Below are 18811 nucleotides of genomic sequence, written 5' to 3'. Positions count from 1 at the left end.
TTTCATTTTATTCGTACTTATAAAGTGAGTGTATTCAACTATGTCAGTAATGTTTATATTTCCATATAATTATCATCTAAATTATCTAATATATGAATATTATTGAAACAAAAAGAAATTCACTCTACCTAATCACTATTATTATTCAATCATATTGAATTTGACTAGAGATCGCGTTTTCATACCTGCAAAACTTTGCGGGCTCTGACCTAAATACACCATCGTATATTTACCACCCGATGAGTTGATACAAGTTATGTCGTCATCACTGAATTGTAATGAAATACGTTTTGGTAGCCATGTTTTAAATAATTTATCATTGCTCACATCTTCCAAAGTTAATAAAATTGATTTTCCAAACCTTTTAGAATAAGTTGACATATTCTTAATTATATATACTTCATCAATTGGTAATGATGATAAAGCCTTTTGCTCTAGTATTTCAACCTCCTGTACAATCAAATTATTAATTTTATTTAAGTCTACTTTTGAAACGGATATGATGAAAATATGTATGAAAATATAAACAATTTCCAACAGTAAAATACACTCACCGTCTTTCTTCTATTACGAACTGAATAACACTCTACCAATTGCTTACTGCTGCAGATATATTCGTCTATTGATTTCATAGTGTGCCAGGCATTTCTTTTATGTTGAACAGCGCGAGTCACCCCCACCATGAAACCGTAAAAGGTTCACATTGTTAGTTGCTACCCACTAGAGATACCTGACGTCACAGCCAAGCCCACCTCCCAACTGGATGCGATAACAGATGTCGATACGAGCAGGCATTGGTCGTTGTGCTCTCGGAGAGGGCAGACGTTAGCACAGTCCTCGACCGCCTGCATGTCACCATCGATAGCGAGGCAAGAGCGATGCGTTACGTCACAGCCTTCACTGCATCGAGAGAGGTGAGGGCACACCGATGAATACGCATTACTCAGCCACACGTCGTGGAGTGAACTTGCTGTCTTACCGTTGAACGGTTGCTGCTGTTGTGACTACTAACTTGGTGGCCTCACACCGATGGAGCATTCATTACTTGGAGGATCTTCGAAGTATGCAGACGTATGTTTGTACATGGACAAGTACATGATGAAATCCTGTACCGTGCTATCACACACACTCACATACAAAATCTCATATGAAAAAAAAATCTGAACGATCCATGCACCAGACACTTCAAGGTCAGACCGCCTTGACTTCACTAAACAATGGCAAAAAGCAAATAATACGTCATAGTGGTGAGGGGAGACTTAGAACCGGAAAAAAAATTCTGAACGATCCCTACACCAGACACTTCAAGGTCACATCGCCTTGACTTCACTAAACAATAACAAAAAAAAAGCAATTAATACATCATAGTGGTGGGGGGAGGCCGGTTCGGCTGTATACATCTACTAGTATCTATTTCAATCAGAAAGTTTCCTCAATTCTTCTCGACTTCTCCAGATTAGTCTCGGAGTTACTTTAAGGGTTCATCAGTGTGCTAATGCAGTTAACCAATTTTCTGGCTTGCAATATCCAAATTCTTTGCCTTATTCTATTTGAAGTGTGTTGTAGACCTGTATGATTGTCTTTTGAATGATGAAATCGAACAAGTAATTTAGGGAATGTTTGTTTACTGTCCAGTATGCTTGAGGAGAGAGTTCTGTAGTGTTATCTGTTCTTGATACTTAAATATCTTCACGGTTTCACTGGATTTCTCTAAAAGTACTGAATAGAAATGTGCATTTGGTATTTTTGAAATGGTAGTTGAACGATCTTATTTGAGTTTGAGATGTGTCTGCCTCTGCTATGTTCATTATCATTCACATGTTCCACAATCACTTATGAGAAACGGTGCGACATTTTGGAGTTCTAGACGTTTGTTCAATGCATTATTTGTTACACTTCATGCAAGAAATTTTGTAAACTATATTAGATTTTTCTTCATTTTTGTTGGAAGAATCATATGGCAGAGTTTTCACTCTGACGTATAATTGGAAAATGATCAAAATATTCTTCTTGGAAATTATAATGTCATTGTTTTCGAACACATATTTGAATATTTGGTAATGATCTAGAACAAATTGTATTGTTATGACAGAATGGTGTATAGTATTACAAAAAGGTAATGTACATACCAAAGTGTGGTATATTCGAATACACACCTGTCAATGGTGAGCAATGTACAAAAAACTGCATGTTATTTTCTTTTCTTGTTTTTCTTATATTCGACAGTTTTTTCAGAATTCGAGGTCCATTCCCAGGCATTCAATAAAATGTAACTGAAGGGTATGCGTCTTATTCAACACATTAGATGTAATTATTATAAAAAGAAACATTACAACTGTCGACGAGGCAAACATTTCCAAATCAAAATGTCACACGGAGAAATAAATGAACTCCAATTAGTATCGTGGTTCGCTTAAAACATACGTGGCTCGCTTAAGACAATATTTCATAGGAAATGGTATTCCCGACTAACTAAAGGTAACTACCTCAATCACGGTTGTTGGGGATATAACCTACGAATTAATGGTGGATTTGTGTAGCCCTGATGCCCTAGAAGACAGATCTTACGACACCCTTGTTAAAATTGTGAAAAATTATCTGAAGACACAAATTTCGGTTGAAACGACAAGACAGGGGGGAAACATTGGCAGAGTTTCATTAGTTCGGACTTCCATTGTCTAATATTATATAAAATGATTTGAAATTCCTGAAATAACTAACAAGAAGAATTTAAAAATTAAAGAAGAGGAATACATATGTATAGCAAAAATTTGAAATGAAAATTAGTGAAGTAAAATACAAGTGAAAATGAAACAAATTGAAAAAAATATGAATACAATAAAAACTAAAAAGTTAAGAGATTCTAAGCCAAGTTTATTCACGGCGTTTCGATTGTAAGGTATCCACAATCGTCTTCGGGTGATGACTGGACTGATTCCTCCGTGAGCTGACTATTTATAGGTCATTTGAGTACTTTCACTGATCTCTGTTTTCCTTTTTCCGCTTCACTGGTTTAGTGGGAGATGACCGTTTAGCGGGAGTTGGCCATTTTTCGCTTGATTATGGGTTTCCATATGTTGGATACATTGAATATATTGTTGGATAGCATGTATGCGGCTTATTTGAATTTCCTCCTAAACCAATGTTCCTCTTTGTGTATGATCTCAGCTTGGGACCATTCGATGTTATGGGTCCAAACATGCTCTGCTTTTCCTGATTTGCTGGTTTTCCCTCGCTGTGTGTGTTTCTTGTGCTCGGCAATGCGAACATTCAATGGCCTCTTAGTTTCACCGATATAGGATTTCCCGCACTCACAGGGTATCCGGTAAATGCAATTCTTGGAATCGCAGTTCTCGTTTGGTGGTCTGGTTTTCGTGAGGCTGCTACGGATAGTGTTACCGGATCTGAAGCAGGTTCTGATGATGTACTTGGATCCAATTCTTCGTATCTTTTCCGATAATCTTCTGATGTAGGGAAGTGCAAGCACTGGTTGTGACGGCTTCTCTTCCTTTCGGGGCTCCTGCTGTTTTTCAGCCAAAGTTTGTTCCACCATCGCTTTGGAGTAGCCATTTCGTTGAAGATTATTTTCGATGATGTCTAGTTCTTTCACGAGACCTTCATTCGTATTACAAAGTCCGAAAGCACGGTCTAATAGAGTTTTGATGATTCCTCTTTCAGTCGATTGATGGTGGTTGGATTCATGGTTCAGATATTGTCCCGTGTGAGTGTGTTTTCGGTATCACAAAAATATAAAAAGTTTGAGGAGTGCTTAGAAGATGACAGTACGACAAGCTGTCGAAAGCGCTCGCAGATAATTAATAGAAGATATGAAGCTTCAAATCCTTTTTGTAAAATTTAATATTAAAATACTGAAAATAAAGGAAAATCAGTTGCATCATGCATACATATATATATATATATATATATATATATATATATATATATATATATATATGTTATTTGTTATATATGTTATATATATATATATTTATATATATGTTATATATATATGTTGTTTCCTGATTTCGGCAAACAAGTGTTTCCCATCTTTACACTTGGCTGCACCGCGCTGATGAGGCCAATAGCCAGAAACACGTGTCCGCGGTTTGCTCCCCTTTTTTGAGTGTTATATATATATATATATATATATATATATTTCGGCAAACACTTGTTTGCCGAAATCAGGAAACAACATATATATAACATATATATAAATATATATATATATATATATATATATATATATATATATATATATATATATATATTTCATATTTTATAGCAAAACGTATTAACGCGGTCTCTCAGTCAAAAAATCAAACTCTGCTCTACTTTGTCAAGCTTTCGCTTTTAATGGAAAGCTTCTTCAGGGCCTATAATTTATTGAGTTGTTAGTTCTTTCGCCATTGAGAAACATTACATTGATAATGATACAAGAGTTATCCGTAAAACTGATAATTACTTGATTACTGATTGGTATGTCAAAATACTAATTCAGGAAGATATATCAATTACTATTCTTTTCATAAAATATCAGTGAAAATCAATTTAATACTCTGTTTGAAGAAAAGAATAGAAAAATTAGTACACCCTTTCCTCAAACAAAAAAATCTCAGACTTCTTAGAGACTATTGATCGAAAATTCTTATCCCAGAAAACTTCTCAATACAATAATTTTCAATACTGGCAATAATACAAATTCCGATGTAATCAACAGAAATGTATGTAATGATAGTTCTATCAATTTTTCTTATAAATCTATACCTAACCTTGAAAATGTATCCTCAAATATCATAAAACTTTATGAACAAAATATCAAAATATGCCAAAAAAATATTAAAACTACTTTTTGAAAACTGAATTGAAAGATAAAACGGATATTACCAAAAAGTCAAATGTGATTCATAACATTCCTTGTTGTAACTTGTAAATTGGATTATATGGGAACAACATCTAGTATTCTTAATGATAGAATAACTTCCCATAAAAGTGATATAAAGCTTAATAAGAAATCATGCGCATTAGCACAACATTCTACAGGGTGTTCCTTAAACACATGCTAATATTTAAGGAAGTAATTCTTAGACCCATTTTGAGAAAATACTTCCTATGGACGTATGTCCTAAACGCCCTAACTTTTGAGATACAGGGTGGCAAAGTTTTCAAAAATAATCAGTTTTTTAATAATAACTGAGATAATTTTGTAGACATCTTTGGCATATTTGGTACATATGTTCCATGCCCCAAGGCGCATTTTCTGAGGTACACAAATTTGTATTTTTTCAAACAGTGGCATCCCTACGGGTTTCACATTGAATATTTTTTGAGAAAAAGTACTACGTCAATGCTTTCTTTTCAAAATAAAATCATTTTAATATCCTCATTTATTTTTGAGAAAATTTGATCTCCTGGTATTTCTTTGTCCGACGCATGATTTTCACTCAAAAAAATAAAAATTGACAGAAAGCAAATTAAGAAATTAGATCAATTCTAAAATGAATGAGAATCTTAAAATTGCTTCATAACGCATTACCAATTCCCTAATAATATTTGAAAACAATCTGCAAAAAAATAAATTTATCACAAAAGCGAGTTTTATTTTATTTTGTGACAGTAAGTCTAAACGAATAGCACAGATTTGTTAATTAGTAATAATACCAAAACTGATTAAAAAAATTATTGGAAGTGGCCACCTGCACTTAGTATGCATGCTTCCGCCCTTCTACGCATGGAATTACGCACCCGTTCAAATATTCCCGGCGTATTTCGTATAGTTTCACACTAGGCAACTATTCGCTCTCTTAAATCTTCTAAAGTATTAACGGGAGTTTTATACACAAGAGTTTTAAGGTGACCCCATAAAAAAAATCTAAACTGTTGAGATCGGGGGATATTGCTGGCCATTGCTGAGGTCCTCCGCGGTTTCGGACAATTACACTGAAATGAGCAGGGGCGCCATCGTGCATGTACCATATTCGATTCCTCAACGCAAGTGGCAAATCTTCCAATAACCCAGGTAAGTCTTCTTCGAGAAAGTGTTAATAAGAACGACCATCAAGGCGTCCTGGTAGAAAAAATGGGCCTATTAGATGATCACCTATAATTCCTGCCCATACATTAACAGAAAATTGGTGTTGGAAATGGGTTTCGGTTATTGCATGGGAATTTTCTTCAGCCCACACATGATTGTTATGCAAATTTTGAATGGCATTCCGGGAAAAATTTGCTTCGTCTGTGAACAAAATTTGTGTCTCAAACTGCGGATTTAGTGCAATACTTTGTAGATACCACTGACTGACTTTCACACGCTGTGGAAAATCTCTGGGGAGTAATGCCTGCACTCTTGAAATATGGTATGGGTATAACAAAAAATCAACCAAAATACGCCAAACGATTTGATGACAAATATCCAGAGTTCTAGCGATCTTCCTCGTACTCGTCTCAGGATGTTCCTCAATTTCTTGCAGCACCGCTTCCTCAATTTCAGGAGTTCTTACTACACGAGGTCTACCTTCCGGAGTCCCTTTCTTGAAACTACCAGTTTCCCCAAGTCGACGATGAATATTTGAAAAGGTTCGGCTATCTGGTAAGGCACAATTAGGATATCTTTCCTGATAAATGCGCCTGGCTTCTGTTGCATTACCATCGGCAAGGCCACATACGTAATGCATTTGCGCCATTTCCGCATTCGTATAATTTACCATATTTACTGATATTCAGAAAAACAACGGACTACCAAAATAACTTCAATAACACTTCAAAATCAATCAAAACGCGCTGTGACAGTTTTTAACACCAACACCTTACTTTAAACCAACATCAATATTAGCTACTGACGTTTGTACATACAGAGAATTCGTTTTTAATTGCTATGGTGGGTACGCTGTTTTTTCTGCTTTTAATCTTCAAAAGAAATCACATATCGACAAACTCCATATTTCCAAGAGGTGCAGTAAATAAATTCTGCTACACGTCATTTATTCCAGGATAACTAAATTTATGTTTTCAAAAATTATTAAGCGGTGCTGCGTTATGACGTAATTTCAATTGAGAACAGTGCATCTGACAACAAATACCTTTTAGATCCTCAGTTATTTTGCAACAAATCTCATTCTTTTAAGGAATTTATCCTTAAGTAAAGCGATTTTTAATTTTTTGAGCGAAAACCATGCGTCGGACAAAGAAAACCCAATAAATCAAATGTGCTCAAAAATGTATGGAGATTTCAAAAATAATTTTTAATTCAAGATAAAGCAGTGGCGTAGTATTTTTTTCGCCAAAAATATACATTTCAAAACTCGTACGTACGCCACTGGCAGAGAAAATTAAGAAAATTGTACATCAGAAAATGCGCCTTGAGGCATGGGACATATGTACCAAATATGCCAAAGATGTCTTCAAAATTATCTCAGTTATTATTAAAAAACTGATTATTTTTGAAAACTTTGCCACCCTGTATCTCAAAAGTTAAGGCGTTTAGGACATACGTCCATAGGATGTTTTTTCCTTAAAATGGGTCTAAGAATTACTTCCTTAAATATTAGCATGTGTTTAAGGAACACCCTGTATAGAAACAGTACATAAACCAAATTACTATAATATCAAAATTTAATATACAGTAAAAATATTTCTAAACGCCTTTTCCTTGAAATGTTTGAAATTAATAAGTCTTCTGTTTATATGAATAAGAAAACTGACATTAATATTCTCAGCAATATATACAGTAACTTACTGGAACTACATCAGAAACATAATAATAATGAAAATTGTATCAATCAATAACTCTTTCTTCAAAGTCAAAGATTATGAAATCATCATACCCATTGAAAAATGACAATTATGTGAAGGTATAACATTTGTCAAACCCATAATAACCTTCTCCGTCAGTTTATATGATCAATTTATTGTTTTTAACTCATTTTATGTGAGTATGATTTGTAATATTTCTCAATGGCGAAACAACTCAATAAATTATAGGCCCTGTAGAAGTTTCCCAGTAGAAGCGAAAGCTTGGCAAAGTAGAGCAGAGTTTTGATTTTTTGACTGAGAGACCCCTGTAATCCATTTTGCTGTACATTTCTCCGCTCGCTAAGATATATATATATATATATATATATATATATATATATATATATATATATATATATATATATATATATATATATATATATATATATATATATATATATATATATATATATATATATATATATATAATTGAATTGGATAATGTTAGCGACTGGAGAAATGTATGGTAAAATGGATTAACAGGGTCTCTCAGTCAAAAAATCAAAAATCAAACTCTGCCAAGCTTTCGCTTCTAATGGGAAGCTTCTTCAGGACCTATAATTTAATGATTTTTTAATATGTTAGCCTTTGAATAACATTACAAATCATACTAACAGTAAAAATGAGTGAAAAACAATAAATTGAAGATATAAATTGACGTAAAAGTTAACATGTATACGATTTTTTTGTGGGTTTGACAAATGTCATACCTTCACATAAATGTCATTTTTCAATGGACATGATGATTTGATAATTTATTACTGTAAAGAAAGAGTTATTGATTGATACATCTTTCATTATTATTATGTTTTTGATGTAGTTCTAGTAAATTACAATATATACTGCTGAGATTATCAATGTCAGTTTTCTTATTCATACAATCCGAAGACTTATTAATTTCCAATATAATTCCAATATAGTAATTCCAATATAATTCAAGTTACGATTGTTACAAGGAATGTTATAAATCACATTTGACTTTTTTGTTGTATCAGTTTTATCTTTCAATTTAGTATTTTGTTCATTATGAAAAAGTTTTATGATATTTGAAGACACATTTCTGAGGTTAGGTATAGATTTATAAGAAATATTGATAGGTGAACTATCATTACATACATTTCTGTTAATTACATCAGAATCTGTATTACTGCCAGTATTGAAAATTATTTTATTAAGAAGTTTTCTGGGATAAGAATTATCGATCACTATGTCTCTAAGAAGTCTGAGATTTTTTTGCTTGAGGGAAGGGTGTACTAATTTTTCTATTCTTTTTTTCAAACAGAGTATTAAATTAATTTTAACTGATTTTTTGTGAAAGGAATAGTAATTGATACAAGATTTATTCGTAAAACTGATAATTCCTTGGTTACAGATTGGTATGTCAAACCTACTAATTCAGGAAGATATATCAAGATATATAATGAACAAAATATCAAAATATGCCAAAAAAATATTAAAACTATACAGAATTTGAATATTAAATTGAAAGATACAACTGATACAACAAAAAAGTCAAATGTGATTTATAACATTCCTTGTAACAATTGTAACTTGAATTATATTGGAACAACATCTAGAATTCTTAATGATAGAGTAACTTCACATAAAAGTGATATAAAGCTCAATAAAAAATCATGTGCATTAGCACAACACTCTATAGAAACAGGTCATAAACCAAATTACTCTAATATCAAAGTTTCACATACAGAAAAAAATATTTCCAAACGCCTTTTTCTTGAAATGGTGGAAATTGATAAGTCTTTTGATTGTATGAATAAGAAAACTGACATTGATAATCTCAGCAGTATATGGTAATTTACTAGAACTACATTAAAAACATAATAATAATGAAAGATGTATCAATCAATAACTCTTTCTCTAGAAAACTCTAGAAAATTATCAAATTATCATACCCATTGTTTTTCACTCATTTTTACTGTAAGTATGATTTGTAATGTTATTCAAAGGCGAAAATATTCAAAAATCATTAAATTATATATATATATATATATATATATATATATATATATATATATATATATATATATATATATATATATATATATATATATATATAGGAAGGTGGGCAAACCGCAGACACATGTTTGTGGCTATTTAGCCTTCGTCAGTACGGTACAGCCAAGTGTAAAGGATAGACAACACTTGGTTGTAAGAAAGGGGTCAAAACCAAACAAACGAAATCACCATCAGGGGCCAACTGCGATTTCGTGTCATCGTTGGAAGACCTTGTGATTACAAGGACTAACTCCCAACTTCGTCACGGGTGTAGCTATAGCAACCTGCGTGACATCCGGATCCAAGATGAATCAAACAAGATAGATGGATATTGAGTGAGATGGTATTATCAATGAAAAATAGTTATTGGACATAGCACTCATAGGAAGGTGGGCAAAGTTTGTTTGAAAGGTCATAACATTGACATTACAATATGGATTAGATTTTTTAAAAGGAATGAAATTCATAAAAAATAATTTGATAAAAATCTTTTTGGTAATACTGAAAATATTGAAATACTTGAAAATATTTTTTTCAATAATAAAAATAATAATAAAGTAGTGTGAGAACTCCAGGAGTGAAAGTAACGGCGGCTGAGCCTCAAGGGCCAATCTTGGGACTCCTACTATTCCTAATATATGTTAATGATCTTCCACACCATATGAACCTTCTCAACACGATTCAGTATGCCCATGATACTCCTATTTATGAGAGTCGCCCTGAACATGAATATTCAAAGCAATGCGTTGAAAAACATCGAATTTTTTTTGCAGCCAATAAGTTATCCTTGAATGTCAAGAAATCTGAAATAATTACGTTCACACTAAAGAACTGAAGAACAGTCAAAAATTCATTAAGTTTATGGATATAACGCTGGATCAAAAACTTAATTGGAAAGAACATAGAATAGTGCTTTCACAAAAATTGTTCTACAGCGCCATCTAGTGGCGAGTTACAGAAAAATTGATTTTTGAAATGACTGTTCTATGAAGCTGCGCAAGCCGAAGTTCGTTGATTCTGATTCTGTCAAAAAATGGGAACAGCAGCGATACAGCATTATAGTACTAATCAGTACTACAACTACCAAATTCTACGCGGGCGAAGCCGCGGGCAACAACTAGTTATCAATATAATAGATTCAGCATCGTCAAGATAAATTACTACAAAGATCAATTAGTACAAAACATTAAACCTTTTTTACTATGGTGGTAAGGCTCTTCAACCATCTAACATAATATATGAGGAAATTACATATGACTAAATTCAAAAAAATTATAAAAGAGCTGCTGGTTGATATCTGCCCTTATGGCGTAAATGAATTTTTCAACTGCAAGTTTGAATGCTTTGCCTTTTAATGTGTATGTTTTGTACTAATTTATCTTTGTAGTAATTTATCTTGACGATGCTAAATCTATTACATTGATAACTAGTTGTTGCCCGCGGCTTCGCCCGCATACAATTTGGTAGTTGTAGTAGTAATTAGTACTATGTTGCTGTATGACTGCTGTTTCAATGTTTTGACAGAATCAGAATCAACGAACTTAGGCGTGTGCAGCGTTATAGAATAGTGCTTTAGAAAAATTGTTCTACAATGCCATCTTGTGGCGAGTTACAGAAAAATTGATAGCCTCAAAACCTCTATGAAAAATTATTTGTACATATCAAGTTTCATCACGATGGGTTGAGCGATGTAGAAGTTTATCACTTACCAACCAACCAACCAACCAACCAACAAATATCCATTTTTATATATTAGATAAGCAGATAAATTGATTGATAGAAAGTCAAAATTTTCCTTTCCCAAAAATATGTTATTTTGAATAATAAGCTTTCCTGCGAAGGTTTCAAAAACGAGATTTTCCAGTGAAATGAATTTCTAACCAATCATGACATCTTCTGGTTATCTACCATTTCGGCGATATGAAAAATAAATAGACTTTTTTAATGACAATTTATTCAGAAGACTCGATATTGACAATATAAAGACTCCTATTAGTGAACACAAAACATTTTTTTTGAAAATCGTGATGAGGAAATAATCTCTGGAAACGTTTATATCATCAACAATCTTATTCGAAGTCGATTGTACCGAATAATTTCTGGATCTTCATCAACTGACGGCCGAATCAATCAGGTAACTGAATGAAATTACAAAATTAGATTGATATACTCTCAAGTCAAACAACCAGAAATCAAGAAATGGGTAACGCTAACATATTTTGGAAAAAGAACAGAGATAATTGCGGGTTTCTTCAGAAAAAACAATGTGGACGTGGCATTCAGACCACATGCCAGGTTAAATTTTTCAATGCCAAAGATAAGGTGGATAAGTTGGAGAAATCTGGAGTTCATAAGCTCAAGTGTCAGGAGTGTAATAGTTTTTACGTGGGACAATGTGGCCGAAATTTCCAAAAACGGTATGCTGAACATGAAAGGTCCTTCAGAATAGGAAAAAATGATTTGACGTTTTCAAACCATTCCTTGGCATGCAACCACAAGTTTCCGAATCTAAACGATACGGAAATTTTGCACTATGCCAGGAAGGGTTGCAAACTTAATTATTTAGAATCCTTGGAAATCCACAAGCATAAACATTGCGGCTGCAACCCGTTGAAAGATCAAATCGATTTAATTTACTCGCCGGTTTTTAAATTGGCACATCCGCATTGTGAACTGTAAATTCAGGTACTCAATCAAGTCAATTACCTCTATTTCTATTAGTACCTACAGGGGTGGTATATAATGGCGAATGTAATGAATAATAGTTAGTTTATTGTATACGTTTGAAAATGTCCGTATAAGATGAAACTGCAGTAACGTTAGTTACAATTAAAAGTGGTAAAAAACATAGAAACTTTCATATCTCTTTTCTTCATTATGATTTCCTACCACGTAGTAACGGCTACATCCATCAATTTAATAATAGATTTTGGATAATATTTCAGGTTGATTGTTATTATAAATCTTATTTTAGAGTCTTAGAAAAAGTTTAAAATCCTATTCGCGATATACGTTCTATACATACTTGAATGATGACGACGACCAAATCTATTCTCACGATCAATGGCAACATTTATCGATCATTGAATGATGTACCTTAAAAATATTTCATAACCCAAATGTACCACCGTTAATAACCCTACGAGTTTGATGCGGATTACAATACAAAAACATTCTAGTCGTCATTCCTGTCGGTGAAATGACTGGTGTTATTTTTGTCTCAGCCAAATATATCAAAAATATTTTAATAACCAAATCTATATGAAAATCAGGAATAATCCAAGCTGCGCTGGATAAACAAAAATAAGAGAGTCAGCATTTTCGTTCCATAATAATCAACCGCCCATTCATTCCTTACAGAACTGAACATTTACATGATATTTTTCTCGTTTTCGGAACGCCCTTTGAATTAATTAGTTGAGACTTTTCTCCCTACAGAGTATTCTTCCACAAGACCTGATTGCAACATTGTCTAGCGCTCCAACCTTCCATCAAGCTTTTAAAATGTCCAAGGTGAATTTTTGTGATGTAGATTTAATAGACTTAAAGCGAGCTTTCGGGAATAATTAGACGGTTAACTGAGTCTGGAAGGAATATGGCAGCGGAACGAGCAAGAGTGGAATCGTTGACAGAGTGGCAATGAGAAGCAGGGGGGCCTGTACGTCCTGTTTGGTGATTTCCCCAGAGTGGTATCGATTGGGAAATGCAACACCTACCTGATGGCCTGGACAGTGGCGGATTATGAAAGAATATCGCGTTGGAGGTCGTTTTTCCATTTCTGGAAAAAATACTGCTGAATATTAACACTTGAACTGCCATTTTTCACAGGGTGATTTCTTGACGAGAACGAGTAAGTTGTATGTTGCAAAATGATATATTTCAAATTAAAGAGAGTGTACTCTAGAGAGGGACTAGTTTTTAGGAAAAAATTTTTTGGCTGTCACTTTTCCATCTCTATACAAAACAGTATAGAAAATATCCAAAGAAAAGAAAAAAACAATATGTAAGTGGCATTCCGGGTAATCTGATTTTCTTTTTAATGCCACAGATAAAGTGGGCAAGATGGAGAAATTTGGAGTTTATAAGATAAAGTGTCCGGAGTTCAATTTGTGTTCATATTGGGCAATGTAGCTAAACAAAACGATATGCTGAACATGAAAGATACTTCAGACTAGGTAAAAATGATTCGACGTTTTCAAACCATTCCTTGGAATGTAACCACAAGGTCCCGAATCTAAATATTGCGAATGCGGATGACCAAATTGACCTGGTCAACTCGCCAGTTTTCATATTAGCGTACCCACATTGTCACAGATGAACAAAATTCAGGTAATGAAGTCGTTAAAGACCGTCTGTTATTGTCGCAACTCAGTTCTCGCTTGGCTATTAACAAGAGGATTTTTATTTGCTGTATCACCCGCTCATTTATTCATCCCAAATAATGAAAGAACTCATTTAAAATTTAATAAAATATTTATTGTGAAAGAAACGGAAAAATACTTTAAATAAACTCACACTCAATGTTAATAAAAAAAATACATTAAAATGATCAAAAAACTTACATTATACTGCCACCCAGCAGGATTGAAGAAAAGGAGATGTGCTGCATTTCTGATGACCCAATCGATACGTAAATGAATACTGTCTGTTGACTGTTAACTGTTAACTCTCATCCATGATCTTGACCTCCCTCAATATTTATAAAGAATTATACGCTGACATTGCGACTTTGATCCGGTCACTGTACTGAGGTAAAATGCACAGCATGCAATCTGTGCCAAGTTTGCATATTTGGAGATTGTTTTATATTCCATATCCTGTGATCGGATCAATTTCGATGTCTATGAACTTGAAATATCAAAAGATGGAATTCTGAATACTGAGTGTTCTTGTGTTAAAATATTGAAGTGAGGTTGGAATATCTTTCAATTCATATATTTACTCAAATGAATCTGAATTATTTCATGTTTATTTCCTATAATTGACACATCTCCCCTCCACGTTAAAGCTGGTCCCCAGCTTTCTGGGTGGTAACGAAAAACAACAAAAAAAAAACAAATTGAAAGTCAAATGAAAACTCACAACTCAATAAAAATATTTTGAATAATAAAAAAACAATGGGTTTAAAATATGATTATAAACATCAATTACAAACTACATGTCCTATAAAAGTTAGAAAAAACTATATTGTCCAATTGATCCTGCAACTATGAGTTCCCACACTAATATTGTCATAGTCCGGCACTGAACTTTATCTGTCTTTGTGTCACTCCACCAATCTGTCCGCACAGCGTTCCGTGTCTTGGTTCTGACTTTGTTTTGGTTGACGGCTGCTCGGCTACCACAACTCAACTGGATGGAAACATTGGCAACGTAACAGTGGACTGAATTGGACTGGACTATAATTACGTATTACGTTGTGCTTTGCGTTTTCTCGTATTACCAGAACATGTTTTTCTGGTTTCTGTGAAATGTATCTGTCATTCTGTTCCATGCCTATTCTCTCAATTGTGTATAGAGAAGAAGATTTACGATTTGACATGACATATGACATACATACAATTTGATGAATATGTGAATATTTAGCGCCATTTTTCGTTCACTGAAGTGATTTTGATTTTACACTTTGAAATATATTTATATCTGTGTGTTCATCGTGTAATAGTGTGATCGAGTTATTAGCTGCCCAGGAATATAGAAATTACCTCTTCGAGAGCTTTTGGGAAACTTCAAACATCATCGTCTGTGGTTCTGTTGTGTCAGCATTTATGAAACTAGCGTCGTTCTCATAAATTATTAGTGAAATATTTTCTGTAGGCTGCTTGGGATTTGGATTATCCTGGTACTCAACGGTATGATGGTGATTCTGAATTGTTTTGAGTATTACAATTTTATTCACATATTATGTCTGTGGATGATGTCTGCCTACACAGGAACTGTTTATCAGCTACTCAGAACAACTGGTAACGCAACAACGTAAGTATTTATTTCTGGTTGAATATGGCACTAGTGACTGCGATATTCCTATAGTCCATTCATTTGAGCCATGATGATTCAACTTCATGTTTCCCTAGGTCATCGTGCTGTCTATGGTACGATCTGCTGAATGTCCTGGAGTGGAAAACCGTAACAGTGGTGATGGAGTAGTGGAGTAGTGACTGCCTCGAAGTGCCTTGGGGTGTGGTGTTGCCTCGATTGCATGAAACAAGAGAGAAATTCGGCAGTAAGTTCTTTCATGATATATTTTTATTCTTATAGCTAGGTTATGTTACTATTAAATTTGATAATAAAAAAAAATCAACAGAAATCCCTGCATTATATAGTTAACAATCATTTGACAGTTTAATCTAATTCGTTAGAGTACATATAATGTACATTTAAGTTAATTTGACAATAACTTGCAGATACCTTACAAACTTTCTTTTTCAACTTTGAAGCATACTTTTTGATTTATGCTTGAGCATACTTTCAAAATTCATTGGTTCTTTATGACACACCCATTTTAACATTAATTTCTTTTTGTACAATTTTTCACTGATTCCTTACAGTATGTGTCACCTGCCTATTCAATTGTCACCTCATGTGATATACATTTCACTGAATAATAGGAAATTGAAAATAGCAATAGCAATTTATTTTCTTTTCAATGAAAATAAACAGCTATTGGAAATATTTATCGAAAACAACTACTTTCCTGGCTAGTACCAACGACGAATATTGAATGATATCTGATAAATATATATTAGAAACCACATGTATATATTATTATTATTCTCTTTATACTCTTTCACCTTTTTTCATAATTACCATGACGTAGTAACTTTCTACATCTTGAAACATCATATTTGTCTTTTCTTAAGACAACTTTCTGTGTCGTACTTTCTACAACACCGTACCTGTCTTTCCTCCGAAGACCTCATGTATGCGCATTTCATTTCATGCCTCATACAAAATTCATATTATTATCATCATTATTTCTCATAAACACCTAGCACATTTTACACACCATCAAAAATGAAAAATTTCATGCAGTTTTGGGAGCGTCCTCCACAGTCTGCCTTTTCATCTTGTGTGTATAGTCTACCTATATAAATGATTCTTCTTCAATACATAATCATCAATTCTCACATTTTCAATATATCTTTATGCTTCTTTTATTTCTCATAATATTACAAACTTCACTGTTTGTAGATCATCAGTCTGAGATGCTATTTCCTATTACTTTCCATACAAAATAAAATTAAAATAAAACTATGTGGTGACATTGAATTGTTTGTACTACTTCTGGCAAGAGGTGTGTCAATAATGCATTCATTATTATTGTTTCTTTTCTTATAAATTTACTGCTTATTTTTCCTTAATTAATTGTGTGTAAAATTTCATTTGAAAAATGCAATTGAAAAAATATTTTGTATCTGCATTTCATTCAATTACTAATCTCTAATGTTTATATCCTAACTATTCTGGATTCTTATATGTTTAAAATTAAATATTTTGATTCGAGTCAGAATACTCATTCATGAAACAATTCAGTTCTGGAATTTTTCCGTATACCTAACTAGATAAATTAATTTTTGTTTAATATTATATGTACTCTGGACATGCTCTACCGAGCATAATTTAACAAATTTAATTTTGTTATAGGGGAGGCGGTTAAGATTATGCAACGAATAGTGAACAATAGTATTTGAGAAAAAAAACTTTTTGTGAAAGAGAGGTAAGTATGTATGAAGTGTAACACTGCCATGTAAAACATGTCTTAATAAAATTTTTGAAGACCATCATCTTTTACTACCTCTTGATATCAGTCTAGCAATAAATATTTATAGCAAATGAATTGTTACTCTTCAAACTCAAAGGAAAAAGTTTGAATATTTGGCGGGCATATTAAAATAAAACCATTCCCAGAATTTACTGAAAATAGTAAATCTGAGGGATTTTTTAAATATTTTATGTTGCGCTGTATCGAAAACAACATCATAAACCAATCGACAAGGGTTCATATTTATACTGTATCTCAAAAATGAGGATTTTTTCATGTTGGCGATCATGATGGCGTTCCTTATCTAAACAGTTTTCGCAAATTATAGGAAATTATGTCAATTATAGGAAATAAACATGAAATAATTCAGATTCATTTGAGTAAATATATGAATTGAAAGATATTCCAACCTCACTTCAATATTTTAACACAAGAACACTCAGTATTCAGAATTCCATCTTTTGATATTTCAAGTTCATAGACATCGAAATTGATCCGATCACAGGATATGGAATATAAAACAATCTCCAAATATGCAAACTTGGCACAGATTGCATGCTGTGCATTTTACCTCAGTACAGTGACCGGATCAAAGTCGCAATGTCAGCGTATAATTCTTTATAAATATTGAGGGAGGTCAAGATCATGGATGAGAGTTAACAGTTAACAGTCAACAGACAGTATTCATTTACGTATCGATTGGGTCATCAGAAATGCAGCACATCTCCTTTTCTTCAATCCTGCTGGGTGGCAGTATAATGTAAGTTTTTTGATCATTTTAATGTATTTTTTTTATTAACATTGAGTATGAGTTTATTTAAAGTATTTTTCCGTTTCTTTCACAATAAATATTTTATTAAATTTTAAATGAGTTCTTTCATTATTTGGATGAATGAGATGAATGGGTGAAACAGCAAATAAAAATCCTCTCGTAAATAGCCAAGCGAGAACTGAGTTGCGACATTATTACCAACTGTGGTGCTACAAGGGTGTACGATGTTGATTATGTCAGTTTATTGTATCCGTTTGAAAATGTCCTTGTGGGACGAAACTGCACTAACGTTAGTTACAAATAAGTTACATATAATACCATACCATCTACCATATAATCATGGTACTGTCAATATCTAGTGGAAGGGGCTCGTGATTATTTGAAATTTTAAGGGGTATTTCTATCAAAAACTGGTATCTGCAGAATATATTGGCAGTAGGGAGAAGTGAGCATATAGGGAAGAACTGAATGTT

The 18811-nt window shown here is 33.1% G+C and overlaps 1 long non-coding RNA gene across 1 annotated transcript; it reads left to right on the top strand.

Annotated features, from left to right (window-relative positions):
* The first annotated feature begins 14848 nt into the window (after positions 1 to 14848).
* LOC141485170 (uncharacterized) lies at positions 14849 to 17796 on the top strand. The gene is made up of 3 exons (XR_012467062.1): positions 14849 to 15780; positions 15879 to 16027; positions 17449 to 17796. It is a non-coding gene; the product is annotated as an uncharacterized lncRNA (long non-coding RNA).
* Positions 17797 to 18811: the final 1015 nt, after the last annotated feature.

Source organism: Leptinotarsa decemlineata, unplaced genomic scaffold (assembly GCF_025532065.1).
Source record: "Leptinotarsa decemlineata unplaced genomic scaffold, Ldec_3_MD MMD2_tig00026307_RagTag_RagTag, whole genome shotgun sequence".
Classification (NCBI taxonomy): Eukaryota; Metazoa; Arthropoda; class Insecta; order Coleoptera; family Chrysomelidae; genus Leptinotarsa; species Leptinotarsa decemlineata.
This window is presented reverse-complemented; position numbering and strand designations above follow the sequence as displayed.